Source organism: Microcaecilia unicolor, chromosome 3, assembly GCF_901765095.1.
Source record: "Microcaecilia unicolor chromosome 3, aMicUni1.1, whole genome shotgun sequence".
Classification (NCBI taxonomy): domain Eukaryota; kingdom Metazoa; phylum Chordata; class Amphibia; order Gymnophiona; family Siphonopidae; genus Microcaecilia; species Microcaecilia unicolor.
Window position 1 is genome coordinate 436,835,547 of NC_044033.1, and position 23,628 is coordinate 436,859,174.

At 45.0% G+C, this 23,628-nt stretch overlaps 1 protein-coding gene and 1 long non-coding RNA gene across 3 annotated transcripts in view; one reads left to right on the forward strand and one right to left on the reverse strand.

The window, feature by feature from the left end:
• MBOAT2 (membrane bound O-acyltransferase domain containing 2) overlaps positions 1-23,628 on the forward strand; it is a 343,260-nt gene that overhangs the window by 475 nt on the left and 319,157 nt on the right. The window lies entirely within an intron of this gene.
• On the reverse strand, positions 1,378-23,470 carry LOC115467164. Its single transcript, XR_003941653.1, has 3 exons — positions 23,369-23,470; positions 6,212-6,217; positions 1,378-1,389 (listed from the first exon to the last, which is right to left on the reverse strand). It is a non-coding gene; the product is annotated as an uncharacterized LOC115467164 (long non-coding RNA).

Consider the following 23,628-nt stretch of genomic DNA (forward strand, 5'->3'; position numbering starts at 1 on the left):
CGCAGCGCTCGGCTTTGTCTAGCAGAAAGGAGGCGGTTGTGTCGGAATTTTGTATGTGTGGGGAGACTCGGGTTTGTATGCGATAAACTCAAGTCTACACATCAATTTTTCAGCACATGTAATCGATTCGACATCTAATATATGCGTTTATATAAATATTAAGCTATATGTCTTAATGTTTAGATATACGCGGTCGCGGTGCTGACATTCAAGTACTATCGCAGTTTCGTATGGGTGTGAGTGTGTTAATAAAGTGAATTTAAGTATAGTTCTCAAGAGTTTAAATTCACCTTATTTGTTGACGCCTCCTTACATAGTTAGAATGGTGTTTCGTTAATTAGCACAATGTTAACTACTCACAGAATGTGATGTGGAAATACGGAAAACATTCAGAATATCTATATGCATTGGACTGGGCAAAATGTTCCAACAGATCATATTCCAGCGATATATCTTTTAAATCTATAGACGTGTATGATGAAATAAAAGTATCTTTCTACTGCTGTTCATCCTCGTTTATCTGAGGACAATAGAATGGAACTCTTATGTGACTGAGGCGTATTTTCAAAGCAGGTAGACTTACAAAGTTCCATAGTAACCTATGAAACTTTGTAAGTGTAAGTACTTTGAAAATGAACCTCTTGGGGTTGTGATGTGAAGTTTTAGGGGAAAACCAAAGGTTATTAGGTGCAGTGTCAGTACCTATATCAATACACAACTTACATTGATCAACATGGCCATACATGAGTGATGATACTGGTATTGCTCTGTCCTGTGAGGCTGTGTTTGTGTTTTCAGACCTGCCAATATATTCCATGCTTAAATGTGTTGGTTAGTCACTACTGTAATCTTAAGGTCCTAGAGCATGTAACTATACCATCCATAATCTTCCAAAAGGTGAAAGCCATGTTGAACATTGAAGTAATTTTAATTTTTTTTTTACTGTTCCAGCCACTATTCTTGGCAGTTTTGACTTGTCATATTCACCACGGCTCCTAGCTATCTTGATTTTCTTCTACCTCTGTTTCTGACACTCTGTATTTGGGCGTTTAGATTTTATTACTTTTGACTTTCCAAATCTGAAGTAAAGACAGGTTACGCAGGACTCAAGCTGACAAACAAGGAGTGTACTACTTTGAACTTCCAAAATCCATGCAGCAGGAGCGTCTGGGGATCACTCATGACCCTGACCACTTGCCACCAGGGAAACCCTTAGGTTCTGGGAGTGTTTGCTGTCTTGGGAGGGGGGAGCTTGGGGGAATGTTTCTGTCGGGGGCAGCAACTACAAAAAGCAGCAAATTTGAAAGAGCAGTATGCGTTTATTTTTTTTTTTCTAACCCCTCCTCCCCCCCCCCCCAAACATACAGCTTTTTAAAATCACTGTTCCTGCTGGATATGTTTGACAGGGCCTTTGTAAAATATTGGGGGAACTGAGCTTGTCCTGATCTGGGTACCTCAATTCCCATCTCCTCTGTAAAATGAGGCTTCCTCTGACTTGTCCAGAGTCACAAGGAAGCTCGGTCTTTGACTTCCTCTTCCTAACTGCTAGATTGTCTTTATCACTGATCCTTTTGATTTATTTATTTGTTACATTTGTATCCCACATTTTCCCACCTATTTGTAGGCTCAATGTGGCTTACATTGTACCGGCGCTGCGTTTGGTATCTCCTCTCCCCTTTATTTACAAGTTGGGGTTCTGGCTTGCTTCTTAGAGGATATGTGTTCCGCAGTAGTGAGGGAGATCTATCAGCGGCAGTAATGAAGAAGGAAAAAGTTTTTTGATGGCTGAATGGGGGAGGGGGTGTAGGAATGAAAGACCGGGAGGAAAGGACCGAGAGACAGGAAGAAGAGAAATAAGGAAAAGTGAGGCAAGAGGACCTAGATTGATAGGAGGAAGGGAGAAACTGTTGGACTTAGGAGTGGAAATAAGAGAAGAGTAAGATCCACATAAAATAATAATTAAAAAAAAAAACCTTGGAAAGGGGAGAAATAAGCTCTAGACAACAGAAAGAAGGTGAGGTAAGAGAAGCAAGAAAGTGTGCAAAATGAAATAAATTACCAAATTAATTGATTCATATATGCACAAAGGTTAAACTGTTTCATTAAAAAAAAGTAAATATGCTGTGTGTGAATGTATGGTGCTGAAGAATCTACTTCTGAGATAGCAAAGAGACCCAGGAAATCAAACATAGAAAAAAGTGGTAACAGACATATATGTAAGCTTCTCATCTCATAAATGGCTGCAAAGCACTAGGATCATGACCTTAAGAGAATTCTGAAGAATGAAGAGAGGGAGATATAATAGACATTTAAACACCTCCCATAACATAAATGCATAGGAGGCAAGTCTCTCGTTTGAAAGGAAGCTCTGGAAAGAGGGGATATAGGATGAATGTGAAAGGGGATATATTCAGTAGTAATCTAAGGAAATGCTTCTTTACGGACAGAGTGATGATTGTGTGGAACAGTCTCCCATTAGAAGTGGTGTAGACAAATTCAAGAAAGAGAATGGGACAAGTGCAGAGGATCTCTAAGGGTGAGGAAGGAATAGTAGATGGTATGGATGGGAAGACTGAATAGTCCATATGGTCATTATCTGCTGTCAATTTGTATGTTTCCAAGATTGTGATTCCCAGTGGTAAAGAACAGAAACACAAAAAAGGCATTGACAGCAGAAGTGTCTGTGCCAAGTGATTATTCTGTACGTAGTGTGGAGAGAAAACAATTCTCAAGGACTAAGAAATGCAGTGGAAATCCAAGAGAACGTTAGAAAAATGTGTAAATGTTTCCCATTGTTCAAGATGCAACAGGCTTGATTTAAAAATCAAATTCTAAACACACCTTGATCAGTTGTCTATACATATTACATCTTAAGCACCTCAAAGAATCTCTCTTCAGCACAATACAAGTATTATGGTCAGCATCATCAGTAAATTAGGTTATGTGGCATGTGATTCTAAGCTTAGATTTAGGAACAAGGTTCATAGCTCCAATCCCCTGCCCTGCATTAGGTCTCTCCTCTGGCCACTCGTAGCAAACAGTCTCCTGGTTGCCTCTTTCAGGAGCCACAATCCTCCATTACAGCCAAGGGTCACACTTCTCACTGAGGATTTTCCTTTTCCCCTGGTCTCTTGGGATGGGACCATCAAGCAACCAAAGATCCCCTCATGGGCATAATTCCAGCCTTTATCTCCTTTGTAACTCCTTCCCCCTTGTAATTTTTAGGCAAGGGTAAAACTTTTTTTCTCCATTCTGTTTCAAAAGGTCTCCCCAAGGGCTGGGCCTCCTCCCACCCAGGGACATCCTACCACTTCATCCCTCTATCAGGGACCTCCCTCCCCCCCCAGGGCTCTGGACAAATCTGTCACTTTAGTGATACCCAGTATTACACTCTTACCCCGTTTAGAAAAATCTCTTGCCCTCAAGGGGTACTAGCTCAGTTTTGTTCTCCCTTCCCTTTGGAGCAACACAAACCCCATACAACCACTTTTCAACTTTATTCAACACATGACATTACTTCAACTTTCTTTTCCTCGATCGCTCCTCACAGTGATCTGTATCTTCACATAACCCTTGTTATACAACCACTTTATCCACATCAACTTTTCTTCATATTACTTCATATATCATGAGTAAATTTACCGTTTACCCCACACTCAATTGTTTCATCATCATTGGACCTGTTATCAATGACTTTTTTTTCCCCTCAACCAGGATCTCTTTCTACAGAGAGAACCTTCCAGTTTTCCCCACAATCTCTTCCTTCATGGAGATTTCTTTTTTTTTTCCACATGGGTCAGCTTTCCTCTGACCCCTTCATCGCTTACAGGACACCTAAAGAGAGTAGCAAACTGCTTAAGCTGGATTCTCTTATCGTCTTAACTCTTTTTTTTTTTTTTTTTTTTTTCCCCCAGGCAGCATAAGCCAGTGCACTCTGGGCCTGCCAGAAGTGGAAGCCTGCTCAGCCTTAAACCATCTTTTTCCTTATTTTCATTTTACCTTCACACCAAACATTTTTTTTACCCCAAATATGTCCCATCCGTTTCTCCCACATAAATGTAAACTACTTCATTCAGTACATAGTTCAAATTTGTATTTAACATCACACCACCTTTTAACTACACAACACATTTATCTTCAAATATTTACTTTCATAGCATCCCACAGATCAGTCCAGAGACTTGTGGGTTATGTCCCTTTACTAGCAGGTGGATATAGTAAGCATCTGAAATTCTCTCTGTGGTCATGTGCAGCCACCTTAACTTCAGTGTTCTCTCTATCTAGCAGGTGGGTGGTCATAACCGTGCAGCTCTGGATTGACGGGCTCCTGGCCTGATCCCTTGGGTCTAGTCGAGCTTTTGGGGACTGAGGTGTCCCGTTCCTGGGACTTGGGTGCACACCTGGTGGTGCCAGGTCCCTCCCTTTCTCCCCCTCCTCTCTGCCTGCCCGGGGTTTGTGGTTCTCACTCTCCTGACTTTGAAAAGAATCTGAGGTTTATTTTGCTCTGGCATCCTCTCTTGCCTTAAAAAAAAAAAAAAAAAAGTCTACACGTTCTTTTTGGTCTGGTCAGACTCGCCCTTATCTTTACAAAACCAAGTTTATCATCCATGGCAGCCTAGTTTTTCTTCAGCGATTCAGTCCAGGTAGGGTTTTAGAACTCCCGACTTCATCCGTTTGAGATCCTCAAGATTTCTATTGAAGGGGTGATGGGGTGTATAGTCCTGTCCTTCTGCATACGGTGGTTTCTGCCTTCCATCCCATTCCACCTTTGTCTCCTCCCGCTTCTTGGATGTTCACCATGTACTCCTATACTATTTGGAAGTGACCAATGAGTTCTGTTCGTCAAATCTTTGCTTCATGCTTTGCTCGGAACCTTACGAAGGTAATGCAGTTTCCAAAGCCATGCTGGCTCACCATTTTTAGATTGGCAGATGTGGGCGAAGTAGTTTTGATGTCAGGGGGAGCAGACCTTTTGTAAAATAGGCGTCAGTGTGAAGCTGAAGGGCTAATCTGCATAAGCACCATTTTATTAAAAATCCATTTCGGGGAGCAGCTGCTCCCTTGCACCCCACCTAGCTACGCCTCTGCATAGCGGGGCAATGTCTGGGGTGACCCACTGAGCAGAAGTGACTTCCTACATAGCCTCATACACTGCTAAAGGCTGATGCGGTATTCTAGTGCTTCCCATTTTAAGATTAGCAGATGCAGAGGTGGTAGGATCAGAAGCAGACATATTCAGAACCTGGAAAGCCTTAGGTATATAGGAAGGTGACTCCTCCTTATGAAACACCCACACTGCAGTGAGATCATCAGATTCCTGACCTGCTGAACAGAAATGCCTCCTTGCATAGCCTCATGCTGTACTCTAGCTGGTCACTTGAAAGGGGATCTGGTTTTGAGAGCCACAGTGACCGTTGGCTGAGAGGCAGTTTTCGTCAGCTGACCTCTATATGGGACAGCCTCTCCCGTTGCGGGTGGCAGCGCTTTTTTCCAGAGCACAGTTTGACTTTTTTTCCATGTACCATCTGTCTTCCGTGGCTGCACTTTGCAGTTCGGCTTCTTGGTCCTCTGTTCTGCTGTGGATGGCTTTTGCAGATCGCCCACTTGATCTGCTGTCCTTTCTTTGCTAGGCTTTGCAGGCTTGGCGTGGCAGCACTAGGCATTCCAGACTTGATGTGGCAGCGCGTGTAGCTGCGGCCTGTAGTGCATCGCTCCAGTCTGCTGAGGTGGTAGTACCCCGCCCCATTTGAGGACTGCTTTGGTACATCCCACAAGTCTCTGGATTGATCTGTGTGGGACTCTGTGGAAGGTAAAATTAGTCCTTAACTGACAATTTTCTTTCCATTAGTCCCAAAAGATAAATCCAGAGGCCCGCCCTTTGCTGTTCTGGGTTGAGTGTTTTCTTCTAGTTGCCTCAGTTTCATCAGATTCCTTTATTTGATTTTTGGCTGCAACAATGACAACAAATAAATAAAAGTAAAACAAATCAAAACATAAAGGAAACCTTCTGTTACCCTCCCACAGGAGCGGTTTGTCAGGTTCTCAGGTTCAGAGCCCGCGGGGCCGGGCTCTGGAGCAAACGTGAGCCCTTGGGCTGCTGCCGCCAGCAGGCAAAACCCACCAACCAACACTGGGCAAGCACACCGGCAGGGACTGCAGCACTGCCCAGCGAACCGGAACACGTGGACTGCAATCCCCTGGACTGGCAGACACAGGACTGGAACACAATGGACTGGAGCACACTGGACTGGGCCCGTACAGCTTCACCTGCGCTTGGCCACTACCCCCCCCCCCCCCCCAAGGGTTGAGCCCTTGGGTTCGAGTGGCCGGCAGGACTTACCGGATACCGGATGACACAGGGACCAGGACTGGAAACAGAAGTACTCCTAAACCTAAACTGATCTAAGTGCTCCCAAGCCCTAAACCAGCAGGAGAGTTCCTAACAGTAAACTGACAAAAGGACTTCCTAAGCCCTATACTAAACAGGAGCTCCTAAGCCCTGCTCAACAAAGGGACTTCCTAAGCCCTAAACTAACAGAGCAGGGAACTAAATACACAGGTTAGCAAAGGAGCTTCCTAAGCCCCCACGCTACAGCAGTGCACCACCGTACTAACCTAACCCAGGTGCCAGTAAGCACCAAGCTACAGGAGTACTTCTCACAGCGAACTGAAGTGCTTCCTACAGCACCAAAACCAGAAGTACATCTAACAGCAAACTAACAGTGCTTCTAACCACACCCAAAGGGAAAGCAGGGGAGCTACAAGGGAAAGGCAGGGAAGCTAAACACTTAAACACAGGTCAAATGTGCACACTGCACCAACACTAACCTGGACCTAAAGTAAACGCAAGCAGGGAAGCCAAACACAACAGAAGTGCCCACTGCACTAACCCTACCTCAAGCAGGTGCCACCGTTGCAAAGGCTCTGAAGGAAAGAACACCACTTCCTTATCAAGGCCCTCCCTGATGATGTCACACTCCCTAGCACCAGCACACTGACCCAGAGAGGCCCAACCCACACCAATGCAGTCCCGTGAAGCACTTGAAGCCAGTACACCCAAAAAGGGAGCAGAGCAACTCGGGCAACACCCACAGCTGCAGTAAAGTGAGACAATTAGCCCCATGCTGCTGGAAGCTGCCAGCACAGAGAGAGAGAGAGCCAGCTCAGACAGGACAGACAAACGAAACAGAAGCCAGCTAAGCTGACCACCAGGAAAAAGGTAAGTTTGAGAGGGGTTATGACCACAATCATAACACGGTTGTGGAGCTTACATGGGCTTTATGCAGGCAGGAGAGGACTTACTGTTAGTTCTCCTCTTCCTTCTTCCACTGCTTGGTATCGAGAATACTGAAGTTAAGGTGGCTGCACATGACCAGATATAGTAAACCTCCGAAGTTCTCCACCTGCTGGTAGAGGGACATAACCCACAAGTCTCTGGATTGAGCTGTTGGGACTAGTGGAAAGAAAATGATCAGGTAAGGACTAATTTTACCTTACTTAACATGGTTGTGACCCCCCCACCTCCAGCATCGTGGACTTGGGTGCAGCCCATCATTTTCTTTTCACCCAAACATTTTCAAACATCATCTTTGTTTTTTGATTTCTCATTTAACTTTTGCAACCCGCAATGTCACATTTTCCTATAAACAGGGCCTGTTGCCCAACCATTTACTTTGTTTTAGCAGTATACTTCATTATTTCTTTTAATACATAAACCATCCATCCTTTTTTTTTTTCAACAGTTAACCCTTCATGCTAGCAGTGGAACATCTTTTGTTTGAGGGGGGGGCAGGCTCTGTCCAAAACTCCACCCCCCACTCATGGTATCCAGCTTCCTTCCCAACCTTTGAACCCCTCACCATTGTGACCAGCATTTCTCTCCTCATCTTCTCACTGCCCCCCTCCTACCCCCTGTGGTGCCCAGCATTTCTCTTCTCCCCTCCCCACCCCCATGGTCTCCGGCATTTCTTTCTTTCCCTACCACTTTTCAGACTGAGAACCATGGAAGCCAAGCTTCAAATCCCACTGCTGCTGCTTGAATTCTTGGACAAGTCACATAAGAAGTCACTTAACCCTCCTTTGCCTTGTCACTTAATTTGTAAGCCCTCCAAGGACAGAAAAATAGCTACTGTACCTGAATGTTGCCTTGAGCTATTACTGAGAAAGACATGATCTTAATCCAAATCCAGAATTCAGTACCAGGCATACTGTGAAGCAATACAAAACAGTACAATGTCTCTCGGGACCTACAGAGCAATTTTTCCATACCATAAGAACAGTTACTTCCACAAGTCGCACATCAAGGACCTGCCTAGGAAAAGGCAGCATCGCAAACAGTACAGTGGGCAGTATAGAACACCAGTAAATCTATTAGAAAACTAAATAAGCAGATTAATACAGATCAATTTTACGTGGTTTTCTTTTGGCACTGACTGTGCGTTTTTCACATACATAGAGCACATAGATCTTCACCCAGTATAGAATAAGTAACTACAAATTAAAAACAGAAACGTGTAGACAGAAATTAAATTGAATCCACAGTGCAACACCAGAGAAAAAGTGATGCATGTTCCCCTGTACTGAGCAAAATATAAAGATAGCAAACGTAAATTTCAAAAACTGACCTATTTCAATCGCCTCAATGCAAATTAACAAGTACAAATAAAATAGAAAATGGAAAATATACCATTTTATTGGACTAAACACATTTTGTCAGTTAGCTTTCAGAGGCAAAAACCTTATTCCTCAGGTCAGGAGAGTACATGGAGAAATTAGGTCTTACCTAATAATTTTCTTTCCATTAGTCCCAACAGATCAGTCCAGTCCAAGTGGAGATAGTGTCAGAGCTCTGCCATATAGTATCCTGTGCTGCAGACTTGCCTCCAGTATATTTGTTACCCAAGCAGAGAACAAGAAAACAATAACCTAGAAACCTCCTGCCTCCAAAAACAGAACACAAACAACCTCAGAGTCTATCCCGAGCAACCTAGTGCATGGCATGAGAACCCAGATGCACGAAGAAGCAGCCACTTGCCGCGTTCATGGGCTATTGAAAGAGAAACAGACCCATGGAAGACTCATGATGACACCAATTCCAGCATGTGAACCTAACCTTTTATTTATTGATTTTTAACTATTCAAGAAACGCTTCTGCTGGAATTCCTCAGGTCAAATTGGGAGGAGAAAGCACAAAGAGAAATTCAACTGTAGGGCAAGCCTCTGGTTTGATCTGTTGGGACTAATGGAAAGAAAAAATTTCACCTTCCATACTGTCCCACAGATCAATCCAGAGACTTGTGGGATGTTCAAGAGCAGTCCTCGAGTAGGGCGGGCCTGATGACATCCAGCCACCAACACTGAGGCCCCAAAGGCAGCATCTGCTTGAGCCATGACATCCAGACAGTAGTGCCTCACAACACCTTTGTCTTCCTTAATCGCCCCTTTTACCCCTTGGTCATCTAGCGGTCCATCTGATTCTTTTGTTGGCTTCCTGCTTTTAATATACCTAAAAAATTTTTACTATGTGTTCTTGCCTCCAACGCAATCTTTTTTTCATAGTCCCTCTTTGCCTTCCTTATCAGCGCTTTGCATTTGACTTGACATTCCTTATGCTGTTTCTTATTATTTTCAGTCGCTTCCTTCTTCCATTTTCTGAAGGATTTTTTTTTTTTTGTTTAGCTCTAATAGCTTCCTTCACCTCACTTTTTAACCATGCCGGCTGTCGTTTGGTCTTCCATCCTCCTTTTTTAATACGAGGAATATATTTGTCCTGGGCTTCCAGGATGGTGTTTTTGAACAGCATCCACGCCTGATGTAAATTTTTGACCCTTGAAGCCACTCCTCTAAAGGTTGTTTTTTTTTTTCCCCCCCACTGTTGTTCTCATTTTATCATAGTCTCCTTTTTTTTAAAAGTTAAACGCTAATACATTGGATTTCCTGTGTATACTTCAAAGCTAATATCAAATTTGATCATATTATGATCACTGCTATCAAGCAGCCCCATCACCATTACCTCCCGCATCAAATCATACGCTCCACTAAGGACTAGGTCTAGAATTTTTCCTTCTCTTGTCGGCTCCTGTACCAGCTGTCTCCATAAAACCAGCCCTTGATTTCGTCAAGGCATTTTACTTCCCTAGCATGCCCCGATGTTACATTTACCCAGTCAATATCGGGGTAATTGAAATCACCCATTATTGTTGTGTTCCCCAGTTTGTTAGCCTCCCTAATTTTCTTTAACATTTCTACATCCGTCTGCTCATCCTGGCCAGGAGGACGGTAGTACATTCCTATCACTATCCTTTTCCCCTTTACACATGGAATTTCAATCCATAGGGATTCCAATATATTTTTTTTTTTTACCAGCAGAATTTTCAATCTATTTGATTCAAGGCTCTGCTTAACAAACAATGCTACCCCTCCACCAGTTCGATCCACCCTATCACTACAATATAATTTGTACCCCGTTATGACAGTGCCCCCACTGGTTATCCTCCTTTCACCAGGTCTCAGAGATGCCTATTATATCTAATTTTTCATTTAGTGCAATATATTCTAACTCTCCCATCTTATTTCTTAGACTTCTGGCATTCACATATAGACATTTCAAACTGTTTGTTGTTCCTATTTACATCATGCTCAGTACTTGACAGTATTAATTTGCAATCTTTTGTCTGATTTTTATTTAAGGACACCTGATGTACTACGGTCTCTTTTGCAACCTCACTATCAGCATACCCTATCTTCCCTGTTTTGGTGATATCTTTGAAAGATACCTTATCCCAAGCCATGTGCTTTTGAATGATTGTCGGCCTTCCCCCAGTTTCTAGTTTAAAAGATGCTCTATCTCCTTTTTAAATGCCGATGCCAGCAGCCTGGTTTCACCCTGGTTGAGGTGGAGCCCATCCTTTCGGAATAGGCTCCCCCTTCCCCAGAATGTTGCCCGGTTCCTAACAAATCTAAAATCCTCCTCCCTGCACCATCGTCGCATCCACACATTGACACTCCGGAGCTCTGCCTGTCTCTTGGGCTTCGCGTGGAACGGATAGCACTTCAGAAAATGCTACCCTGGAGGTTTTGGATTTGAGCTTTCTACCTAAGTATAAATTTGGCTCCCAGAACCTCTCTCCCACATTTTCCTGTCATTGGTACCCACATGTACCAAGACAGCTGACGACTCCCCAGCACTATCTTTTGGTAATTTATTCTATTCTTCCCACAGCCACCTGACTAAAAGCCCCTTTACTCTGTCTTTTTCCTAAAAAAAAAGAAAAGGCTGTTCGAGACTTGCAATAGACTACTTTGTGCAGAACTTAGTGGCTGAGTTGGAATGTAATGGTGGATAAAGGAGTACAACTAGGGCACAAGAAAATTTAAGATCTTGACAGTAGCAGAATCTTAAATCGTATGCATTCCCTAATTGGTAGCCAATCTGAGTGATACAGCATTTGGGAGGCACTGTTTTAAGCACCTCACCCTGAGTTCTTGTTAGATGTTAAATGAGGAAAAGAGAGATGATGATGATAATTTTAGTCTCCTATTTTATTAAAGGTTTAAGTATTACTTGAGCAAGATAATTAAGGATGAAGGGATCATGACATGAAGCTGTAGAAAAGTGGTTTAGAGGAACCATGAGAACATACTTGTTGAGAAGATGGTAAGGCTACTGGCAATCAAAACTGATAAGAGTTTAGTTTAAAACAATTTTTATTGATGACATTTCCAACCATACAAATCCAACATTGTAAATAATATGAACAATTTTTTGTTTGATTTTGACCAACATCGTCATCAATTTTTTCAAACTTTTGTATGCAGTCTGGCAATAATGTTATCAAAAACAGTATCCATTAATTCCCACCGCAATATAACATCCTATCACATCCTTTAACGAATCTACATAACATTAGATAGTGAATCTCATCATGAATTAAGTTGCCCCCCTCCCCCCCTCCTCGTCCATAATCCCGTTCAGCTTACTGTAATCTTTCCTTCCCCCCCCCCTTTTTTTGATCCCCTCCCCCTTCCCCCCCCCCCTTTTTTGTGAAGCATCAGTTCCTTGGTCACATGGATATAAGGCCACCTTTTTTTGTTACATAGCTTGTCATGTAGGAATGCGAGGGTCCCCCAGCTTATTGATAATATTGCTACGGGCGCGGGGCGCAAGGGCCTGTATATAATTTCTCCAAGTAAGAAATAATTCTTTTTGTCGTTTGAATCGCAAAGCGACAGCCCGGACCTCCATCAACAATAAGGCATGAAATCTATTACGCCATTGCCAGTATGTCAGAGGCTCCTGTGTGACCCAATTGACCAGTATGCATTTTTTTCCCACTAAGCAGGCCTTATATACCAACAAATTATGGTGGACAGCACCAGCCCCAAACATGTCGTCCATCCCCAACAGGGCCTGTTCCGGTTTCAGCGAAATGCTCTTATGTTCCAAGTATCCTAAAAAATTAAATATTTTAGTCCAGAACTGCTGGACTTCCCGGCACTCCCACAAAGCGTGGTAATATGTACAGGGCGCACTTCCACATCTCCCACAAATTGGTTCTCCCACTCCTCCCATTTTAAAAAGTCTTGATTTAGATGTATAGGCCCTAAAAATCACCCTTCCTTGACATTCTCTTAGTTCTGCGCTGTCTATTCGTCTAGGGATCTGTCGTAAACAACTCAGCAACATTTGCGATGTCACCTCCCTTCCAAGGTCTGCTGACCATTTCAGTAGAAGATGGCTCATAGTTTGATGTACCTTATGCTGTAAAAGCCTTTTGTGAAGGAGTGATATTGATACTGCCTCCTCAGTAGGCATTTCGTACAATTGATCTATTTTATTGGGCACATCCACAACAAGTGACTGCTTGGGAATCCCTATTACATAGTGAGATATCTGTTGATGTGCGAAAGCATCCATCCACGAGTTTTCCCCTATCCCCAATGCCTCCACCCCCTTCAGCCTACCTGTGGAATCTACCAGGTCTTGTATAATTTTGAGCCCTTTTTGTTTCCAAATTTTAAATCTAAGATTATCCATTCCTGGAAGGAAGTCTCCATTCCCCATTATAGGTAGCAATCCACTCTGATGTGCATCAAACGCCCATTGGCGGCTCAATTCTCTCCACACCAATCTAAGTGGTCTAACCAACAGACTGTTCTTTATATGTTTTGGCAATGAGGACTGTTTGGCCTGCAGCACATAATGTAGGTGTAGCGGATTAACCCACCTCTCCTCCACTACTCGCGGTGTGTGGTAGGACGTCTCCTTGATCCAGTCCCCCACATGTCTCAACAAGCAAGCTCTGTTATAGCGCAATAGATTCAATACCCCCATTCCACCACCTTCCCAGGAATCTAACATAGTTTGCCAATTTATCTGCGGCCGTTTATGATTCCAAAAAAACCTTGAGAGCATGCTCATCAGTTTCCTCCAATCTTTTTTTAAAAGAAATAATGGTAAGACCTGAAAGCAATACAGCCACTTCGGGAAGAGTATCATATTGAATAAAGATATGCGGCCCATCAAGGATAGCGGTAAGTTAACCCATCTTTCTAATAGACGCTTTGTAAACTCAAACAATTTGGCTATATTCATCTGGTATAGTTTGGAAGGATCCCCCGGCAATTGTATCCCTAGGTATTTAAATGAATTGTGTGCGCGTTTTAGTGGGCATGCTAATTGTGACCATTCTGTTTCTGTCATATTTATCAGTTGAATCTCAGATTTGTCCAGATTAAGACCAAACCCTGAAAAGTCACCAAATTCTTTCAAGGTCTCTAAGACCACTGGCAAGGATATACTAGGTTGTGTGAGGATAACTAACAAATCATCCGCAAAAGCAGATATCTTAAAATGCTCGAGCCCTATATGTACCCCCTTTATCTCTGGTGATTCCAAAATATCCCGAATTAGAGGGTCTATCACCAGCACGAATAGAAGTGGAGACAAAGGGCACCCCTGTCTAGTGCCTCTAGCTATCTCAAATCGTCCAGATATCAGTCCATTTGTCATCACCTCCGCCATAGGGCCATTATACAACGATTTAATGGCCTCCCCAAAAAAACCATTGATCCCATATGCTTCCAATACTCCAAACATAAAGTCCCACCGCACTCGGTCGAATGCTTTATGTGCATCAAAACTGATCAGTATAGACGGGTCTTTACTCAATGTTATGTGTTCCAATGCTAAAAAACTGATAAGAGTTTAAACAAGTTTGGGATACAGTGGTAAGGAAAGGGTTGAGATGTTTGGTTAGAGATGAGTTAGGTGGTATAAGTTGAATTTTAGGGGAATTTGAATGCTGATTTACCTAATATAGTAGAAAACTAGAGAAGATGACTAATTGGACTTTAACTTCCCTTATCTACTATGCTGCACGATTTAAAGCAACAGTATAAGTCGTTTATATTGGTTATGACCTCATTTGTACTGTCATTCAGTTTGTGCAACTTGTATGTGTGTCTGATGTTATCTGTGACAACATAACTGATATGGATCATTCGGATAAATATTCCTAGGACTTCAAATAAAGGGTGAGAATGACTGAGCGACTGCCATATATACTTATAAAATGTTCAGTTGTACATGGAAGGTACAGCTTCTATTGCAGGACTTTCTTTAATTGGGAGAAATAAACCTAATTATTATGTAATCTTAGGCTATATATATAGGAAGGTCTATGCAGGATTATTTGCCAGTTTCACTAATTTAGGAAAATAGGTTTGGCTTCGTTCAGCCGAGATTGGGCTATTGGTTAAGAGGTTACATTAAGTGATGACATTGCTTCCAAAATGGCTTTTTAAAAAAACAGACCAGGTGTATTCCACACATTAAGAAAAGCCAGAAGTAAGACCAAATGGCTGTCATGTAGAAAGGGGTGAAAGATCATTATAGCCAAAAGAATATATGTTTAAAAAACAAAAGGAATCAAACGAAGGAAACAGCTAAGAAATGTTATTTGAATGTGCCAAAGCTGCAAGAAATATTTAAAGGTGACAATTCATAGGAACCAAAACGAATATTGGTGAACCTGGAAGATGTAATGCAGTAAAGCATAGCAAATCATGTAGACTGGATGGTGTACCCCCAAGAGCGCTAAAAAAAATGAAAATTGCAGATATACTATTAGTAACTTTTAACCTATTTAGGTATCTGAAGACTGGAAGGTGGCCAGCGTAATGCCAACTTTTTTTTATAAAGTCCCAGGGATCCAGGAGATAAGACTAGTAAGCCTGACATAATTGCCACTCAAAATGTAAACTATTATAAAGAATAAAATTACTTAACATATTGATAGTCGTAATTTAATTGGACTCAGCCAACGTGGGACCATTTGCCCAACCCATCTGAGATATATATATATATATATATATATATATATATATATTTTTTTTTTTTTTTTTTTTAAAGGTGTGAACATGTAGAAAAGTGAGCCACTTGATAGGGTTTGTCTCAATTTTCTGGTCATGTTGGACAAAGTTCTTTATAAGAGTCTTCTGAGGTATTTAAAAAGCCATGGGATAGGCGGCAATATCCAGATGTGAATTGAGAAATCAGGTTAAAAGGGCGAAAACAGAGTAGGGTTAAATGGGGTCTGTACTGGGACAGATGCTACCCCCCCCCCCCCCCCCAATTTCCAGATCTTTTATAAATGAGCAAGACCAGCAAAATTATTCAAAGTTGTTAAATCACAAGCCAATTGTAAGAAATTGCAGGAGGACCTTGAGAGACTGGGCATCTAAATGGCATATTACATTTAGGGCCCTGTTCCATGGCGCCCCATAGATCAATCCAAAGACTTGTGGGTTGTGTCCCTCTACCAGCAGGTGGAGATAGAGAACCTCCGAGGTTTGCTTTATGTGGACCTGTGCAGCCAACTGAACCTCAGTATTCTCTATCTAGCAGGTGGGGGGACATCTCTGTTCAGCTCTGGTTTGATCTGGCTACTGGTGTCCTTTGGGTCTAGTTTAGCACAGACAGGGGGTTGAGTGGCTGTTTGCAGCTTGTGGTGTACACCTGGTGGTGCCAGTCCCTCCCGGTCTCCCCCTACCTTTCCTCCGTCACCCAGGGCTGTTGGCCTGATCGGGTGTTACCTTTTTTTTTTTTTTTTTTTTTTAGTCAGGAGAAAAAGGAAAGAGACTTTGCTTTTGTTTAATCATTCAGAGGAACTAGACATTCTGCAGAGTCAGTTTTGGGGCAGGCGTTTGTGGAGCATGTCAGTGCCTTCTGAGGCGGCTAAGCGCTGCTCCTGGTGTGGGGGTCGGAGAGCAGCATTGAGTGAGTGTGAGTCCTGCCGCTGTCAGCCCGCAGCGGGTGTTCAGCGCGATGGGGGTTCCCCTCAGGCGTCTGGTGAGTTGGAAGTGCAGGGGATAGTTTTGGCGGTTTCCTCGGGGCAGTTAGTGCAGCGCGTGTTGGTGGGCGCCATTTTTTCCTCTCAGGTGCGACCCGCTCCGCACGTGGTGGTTCATAGACGAGGTGCAGCGCACTTCTGCGGCACAGGCTCCGATGGAGGGAAGCGATGTACAGGGAGCAGGGGAGTCCCTTGCAGTTCCTTTTTTCCCCGGATTTCGTTTTATTAATGCACAATGCCTTTCTTTTGAAGAAGTCAGGAGCTTCTCTTCAGGCAGCCCCGTCTCTTCTTCAGCAAAGTTTGGTTGCTGCAACCTCTGTCTTTCCTGCCAAAACGTCACCAGGTGACACAGATGGCCCAGTTTTGTCTCTGGGTTCTCCCTCAGAATCTTTGGATTTGGCAGATGAGGTCACCCTGCCCTCTGAGGAGGGGGATGATCCGATGGCTGCCCGCTGTTTTTTGCAGGAAAGAGCTCCCTCCCTGATTGTTACGGCTTTTGAGGTTTTGGACGTTTCCCCCCCTGAATCGTCAGGGGGAACAGGTCCGGTGCCCTCTTATGTCTGGCACCAAATGCCCACCTCATTCCTTTCATGTGCATGAGGCCATGAGGATCCTTATTTCGGGACAGTGGGCTTAAGGTTGCTTAGAGCTACGTTGCGTCTTTACGCGCTACCTGCTCCTGACTTAGACTTGCTGAAGGTCCCTACGGTGGATTCCTTAATCACAGTGGTCACTAAGAAAACCACTCTCCCTGTGGAGGGGGGCACGGCGCTCAAGGACCCTCAGGATCGTAAGTTGGAGACTTGCTTGAAGCTGTCCTTTGAAGTAGCGGCCCTTTCCCTGCAAGCTTCAGTTTGTGGCTCCTTTGCGGCGCGGGCATGCTTATCATGGGTACAGAAAGCCTCCCCTCTGGAAGATCTTGTGGCTGTTTTGCCGACCTTGGAGTCCGGTTTAGCCTTCCTTGCCGATCTTCTTTATGATCTTTTGAGGGCTTCGGCGAAGGAGGTTTTCCTAGCGGTCACCGCGCTTATCTGTCTGTGGTTGCGGCATTGGGCTGCAGACGTGGCCTCTAAGTCACGTTTAGCAAGTCTTCCTTTTAGGGGAAAGCTTTTGTTTGGGACAGACTTAGAACAGATTGTGAAGGACCTCGGTGACTGTAAGGCCCAGTGCCTCCCGGAGGACAGGTCCAAGTTTGTACGACCAACAGGACATAGACCTAAGTTTAGGGATGCACAGTGTTACCGTCCAGGTCGTGGGGCCTCTTTTCAGAGAGCAAGATCTTCTCAGAGGCCTCAGCCCTTTCGAGGTGACAGGTGGGCCTTCCTTTCCGGTAACAGAAACCAGCCTGCAGCCAGGTCTGCCCAATGATGGGGCCCTGGTCCATATCCAGCCAGTTATTGGGGGCAGACTGTCCCTATTCCTGGTGGAGTGGACCAGGGTAACATCAGACGAATGGGTCTTGGAGGTTATCAGAGACGGCTACAAGTTAGAATTGCTCGTCCAATAGACTCTTTTCTGGAACCTCCTTGCAAATCTTCTGCCAAGGTGTGGGCGTTTTGACACTCTACTCAGCTTATAACGGCTGGGTGCCGTCCAGCCTGTACCCCCAGCAGAAAGATGGTGTGGTCGATACTCCATTTATTTTGTGTTGCCAAAAAAGGCGGTTCTTGGCAACCCGTCCTAGATCTCAAGCGCGTCAACAGATCCTTACGGGTTCGGCATTTCCCCATGGAAACACTCCAATCGATGATTGCAGTGGTACAGCCAGGGGAGCGTTTGACGTCTCTCTATCTCAGAGCCCTATTTACACACTCCAATCTGGCCTCCCCAGAGGCGCTTTCTTCGTTTTGCAGTGATCAGTCGTAAATTTCAATTCAAAGCGATGCCCTTCGGCCTAGCCACAGCGCCTCTGACCTTTTCCAAGGTCCTGGTAGTAGTGGCGGCCTATCTCAGGAAGGAAGGGATTCAGGTCCATCCCTATCTAGACGACTGGCTTGTGCGGGCAACTTCTTTCAAGGAGAGTCTGCAGGCAACCGACAAAGTGGTCGGGTTGCTTCAGTTGTTTGGTTGGGTGATTAACTTCCCGAAGTGCAGCCTAATGCCTTCCCAAATGCTGGAATACTTGGGTGTGCGCTTCGATGCACGAACAGGGATAGTTTCTTACTTGAGCTCGAGCACAGCGGTTACATGCTCAGTTACGAGCGCTGTTTCAAACTCCGAACCCGCGGGCTTGGGACTATGTACAAGTTCTAGGTTCCATGTCCTCCACCTTGGACGTGGTAAAGTGGGCCAGAGCTCACATGTGCCCCCCTCCAGTGGCACCTTCTGAGCCGTTGGTCTCCGCTCTCGGAGGATTACGAGGTTCGGGTGCCATGTTCGGCCCGTCTTCACACAATCATGTACTGGTGGTTCATTGAAAAGAATCTGGTGTCAGGCATTCCTCTGGCAACCCCGGACTGGAAGATAGTGACCACAGATGTGTCACTGTCTGGCTGGGAGGCTTATTGCCTGCAACAGACGGCCCAGGGCATTTGGACTTCGATGGAGGTGTCATGGTCCATCAACTGCTTGGAGTTACGGGTGATTCGTCTGGCCCTTCGGGAGTCTCTCTTCTCCGTGGTTGCCCAGTTTGAGTTCATTTGGACAATGCGATGGCGGTCGCCGACGTAAACCGTTGTGGGCACCAGGAGTGCACCCCTAGTGCACGGGGCGGCTCTGATCTGCCGTTGGGCAGAGACTCATCTCTCTCTTTACGGTGACTCATATAGCGGGGTCACAGAATGTGCAAGTGGACTTTTTCAGTCGCCACCAGTTGGAGCCGGGGTTGTGGATGTTCTCCCCTCTGTCCTTCGATCAGACAACTAACTGCCCATCGGGGGATGCCAGAGATGGACTTAATGGCCACCGCATTCAATGCGAAGGTTCCCCGTTTCTTCAGCAGGGGACGAGAGCTCGGCTCAGAAGGCATCGATGCCCTCTTTCAACCTTGGCCCAGGGGCCTGCTTTATGCCTTTCCCCCGTGGCCAATGGTGGGCAGGTTACTGACTCGCATTGCCAGTCATCCTGGTCGAGTGATCCTAGTGGCCCCGGATTGGCTCAGATGACCCTGGTATGCAGATGTGATCAGGCTTCTGTTCAGTCGTCCTTTTCTGCTACCGGTGCAGCACGGTCTCCTGCTGCAGGGGCCAGTCACGATGGAGGATCCCTCCCCCTTGGGTCTTACGGCCTGGCCCTTGAAAGGGCGATCTTGAAGAAAAGAGTATCCAGACGCGGTTATCACTACGGTACTGTAGGCTCGGAAAAGATCCACCTCGATAGCATATACTGGGGTGTGGCGTACCTTCGATTCGTGGTGTGCGAGTTGGGGATTGTCAGCGGCTTCAGGATCGGTTATCCTCGCATTTCTTTAGGAGGCTGTACAAAAAGCACTCTCGTTGAGTTCTCTTAAGGTGCAGGTGGCAGCTCTGGCATGTTTTAGAGGCCGGCTTCAGGGGGCTTCCATTGCCTCCCACCCGGATTTGGTTAGTTTCTTGAGGGGCGTAAATCGTTTGCGCCCTCCTCACGTGCCAGTTCTGCCATCCTGGAACCTTAATCTAGTTCTCAAAGCGCTTTAGCGTCCTCCTTTCGAACCCTTATCGGGGATTACGATTAAGGATCTCACCTTGAAGGCGATTTTCCTAGTAGCCATTACTTCCGCTCAGAGAATTTCAGAGTTGCAGGCCCTTTCTTTCAGTGACCCCTTCCTGCTTTTTACGGAGGAGGAGGTATCGATTAGGACAGTTCCTTTGCTTTTGCCCAAGGTGGTTTCTTGTTTCTACTTGGGTCACTCTCTGCATTTGCCAGCCTTCCGCTGGGAAGATTACCCTGAGCAATTCCGGGGTTTTCGCTGCCTTGACATGAGACGGGCTCTTCTCAGGTATTTGGAGGTAACGAATGAATTTTGTCTTTCTGACCATCTCTTCGTCCTTTTTGGAGGCAGTAAGAAGGGTCATATGGTATCCAAGGACAGCATAACCCGTTGGTTGCGGGAGGCCTTCTCTTCGGCATACGTGGCATTGGGCAAACAAGCCCCTTTGCAAGTTCGTGTTCATTCTACGCAAGCTCAAGCTTCCTCCTATGCAGAGCCCCGTTTGGTTTCTCTGGAAGATATCTGCAGGGCAGCTACATGGGCTTCGGTCCATACATTCACTCGTCATTATCAGGTGGATGTGGCAGCTTGTCAAGATGCGGGGTTTGGCTCGTCGCTGATTTTTGCCTGGTTGGGGGTGTCCCACCTTACTTGAGGACTGCTTGGGTACATCCCACAAGTCTCTGGATTGATCTGTGGGACGCCATGGAAGGAAAAATTAATTCTTACCTGATTTTCTTTCCATTAGTCCCAACAGATCAATCCAAAAGCCCCCCCCTGGGTTTACTGTCTGTGGTTTTGTTGCGGTTGGTTAGTTTTTTTTTTTTTTTTTTTTCCTGTTCTGAATGTTCCTTCGTTTGATTAATAAAATAAATATAGAAGTGGTTTAAGTATGTTGGGCAATTGGTCTGAGGTCTGACAATGTCAGGAGAGTTTTCTATTGTTTCCATTCCACTGCTTTGGTATCGTTCACACTGAGGTTCAGTTGGCTGCACAGGTCCACATAAAGCAAACCTCGAAGGTTCTGTCTATTTCCACTGCTGGTAGAGGGATACAACCCACAAGTGTCTGGATTGATCTGTTGGGACAAATGGAAAAAATTATCAGGAAAGAATTAATTTTTCCTTTACTATGCAGCGCTAAGGACGAGCCAGTGTTTTTTAGTTCATGCTAAAGACACCCATAGTAATATATGGGTGTGTCTAGCCTTTAGTGCATGCTAATTTTAGGCGTGTGATAAAAATGCTAACGTGTCTTAGTAAGGGCCCTTAAAAATGGACAAGTGCAAAGTGATGGCATGTAAGTTACAATAACCCAAACTATAGCCACAAAAAGGAATTATTAGAAAAAGCATGGAGAATAAAACTATCATAACTTTGTATCACTCCAAGGTGGGACAGCACCTTTAGTACTGTTATTTTGGTTACTGCATTTTGAAAGTGAGTATTGGAATTTTATAAAGGTACAGAGATGGATGACCAAAAGGATTTCTTTGATGAAATTAAGGATTGATTTATGGAGCAGCTGGTACAGGAGCAGACGAGAGAAGGAAAAATTGTAGACCTAGTTCTTAGTGGAGCGCATGATCTGGTGCGGAAAGTAATGGTGCTGGGGCTGCTTGATAACAGTGATCATAATATGATCGGGTTTGATATTAACTTTGAAGTAAGTATACATAGGAAATCAATTACGTTAGCATTTAACTTTAAAAAAGGAGACCATGATAAAATGAGAAGAACGGTGAAAAAAATACTTAAGAGGAATAGCTGCGAGGGTCAAAATTATTTTTACATCGGGCGTGGATGCTGTTCAAAAGCACCATCCTGGAAGCCCAGGCCAAATATGTTCCGCATATTAAAAGAGGAGGACGGAAGACCAAACAGCAGCCGGTATGGTTAAAAAGTGAGGTGAAGGAAAGCTATTAGAGCTAAAAGAAAATCCTTCAGAAAATGGAAGAAGGAACTGACTGAAAATAATAAGAAACAGCATAAGGCATGTCAAGTCACATGCAAGTGCTGATAAGGAAGGCTAAGAGGGACTTCGGAAAAAAAAAATTGCATTGGAGGCCAAAACACATAGTAAAAACTTTTTTAGGTATATTAAAATCAGGAAGCCGCAAAAGAATCAGTTGGACAACTGGGTGATCAGGGAAGACAAAGCCATAGCAGAGAGATTAAATGAATTCTTTGCTTCGGTCTTTACCAAGGAAGATTTGGGTGTGATACCGGTGCTAGAAATGGTATTTGAAGTTGATGAGTCAGAGAAACTTAATGAATTCTCTGTAAACCTGCCATTAACCCATCCCTCCTGAGCACATCCTGTCTTCGTCGCCTTCGTCGCCCTCCTCCGCACTCTCTTGCTCCTTCTCCTGCTATCCGCCAGAGACATCAATCCCAATCCAGGTCCCCCACACCTGTCGTCGTCTTATCCATGCAAACGATTCCGAGATGTCGCCAATCTCATCACTTTTCCCCTCCTCCCCCCTTCCCTCCCCTTCTCATGTGCCCTGTGGAATGCCCGCTCTGTGTGCAACAAACTTTCCTTCACCCATGATCTCAGTCTCCCGTTCCCTTCAACTGTTTGCCCTAACTGAAACCTGGCTCACCCCCGATGACTCTGCCTCAGTCGCAGCCCTATGCCATGGAGGTTCTTTTCTCCCACACTCCCCGCCCAGTCGGCCGTGGAGGAGATGTCTGGTTACTACTCTCGCCCGCCTGTAGTTTTCAACCTCTCCTCCTACCGCAGTCTCACTGCTTCTCATCCTTTGAAGTTCACTCCATCCGTCTATTCTACCCGCTGCCATTCAGAGTTGCAGTCATTTACTGCCCCCTTGATAAGTCCCTCCCCTCCTTCCTTACCGACTTTGATGCATGGCTCTCCGTTTTTCTTGAACCCTCATCTCCGTCCCTCATTCTTGGAGACTTTAACATACACACTGATGACCCATCCGATTCTTGCGCTTCTCAGTTCCTCACTCTGACATCCTTCTTCACCCTCCAGCTGAGCTCCACCACCCCTACTCACCAAACTGGCCATGTCTTGACCTCGTCCTCTCCTCTACCTGCTCACCCCCCAACATCTGCGCCTCATCTCTTCCTCTCTCAGATCATCACATGATCACCTTCACACTTCATCGCCCTACACTAACCACTACTTTCAGGAATCTCTAGGCCGTCGACCCTCCCACCTTATCCTCTAGTATCTCTAATCTCCTCCCCTCCATCATGTCCTCCAAGTCTGTCGACAAGGCTGTCTCCGCTTACAATGCCACTCTCTCCTCTTGACACCCTTGCACCATCCATCTCCCGTCCTACAAGGCGTACTAATCCCCAGCCCTGGCTGACCCCTTGCATCAGATACCTTCGCTCCTGCGCCTGATCTGCTGAACGCCTCTGGAGGGAATCTCACACCCATACCGACTGCGTTCATTACAAATTCATGCTATCCTCCTTCCAGTCCTCCCTATTCCTTGCCAAACAGGACTATTACACCCAATTGACTAATTCCCTCAGCTCCAACCCTCTTCGTTTCTTTGCCACCCTTAACTCCCTCCTCAAAGTGCCCTCCACTCCCACCCCCCCACCCCCACTCGCTCCTCAATCACTGGCTGACTACTTCCGCGACAAGGTACAGAAGGTAAACCTCAAA